The sequence below is a fragment of the Dromiciops gliroides genome, chromosome 5, assembly GCF_019393635.1.
Source record: "Dromiciops gliroides isolate mDroGli1 chromosome 5, mDroGli1.pri, whole genome shotgun sequence".
NCBI lineage: Eukaryota > Metazoa > Chordata > Mammalia > Microbiotheria > Microbiotheriidae > Dromiciops > Dromiciops gliroides.
In genome coordinates, this window is record NC_057865.1 from 63,167,025 (window position 1) to 63,167,641 (window position 617).

Here is a 617-nt window from a genome sequence, read left to right on the forward strand (position 1 = left end):
TGACCCTAGAGTCAAGAGGACCTGAGTTTAAATTTTACCTCAGACACTTACTAGCTGGGTGACCCTGGGCAAGTCACTTAATCCCAATTGCCTTAAACATGCAGGGCCATCTCCAGTAATCTTGATATATATCTTGCCAGTGGACTCAGATACCTCTGGAGGAGATAGTGAGGCTGGTGAATTTGCACAGCCTTCCCTCACTTAAATCCAATCTGTACAAGTCATGACATCACCCTGATGTCATGGTCCCCTTTGAAAATGAAGGACCAACAACAACTCCATGAACTATGTTCATTTGGATACTGGGGCATAGACAATTGTTTGAATATAAAATTGGAAACTGGTTTAGAGGGGTAAGACTGTCTTTACCCCAAATCAAATTACTGAATTTTAAAAATAATCTTTATAGGGTGGAGAATGTATGCGGGGGAGGGGGGAGGCAGCACTATTAAGAAAGTTATATTAAGTCCATTATAATAAGTTTGGCATGAAACCTACATGAGTATAAGGGTACTGAGCTAAGACTTTCTCAGTATAAGGAAATTACTAATCATATATACACATATGAAACTTGCTTAAAAGAGATGGATATCAATGATGAAAAACTCCAGAACAGG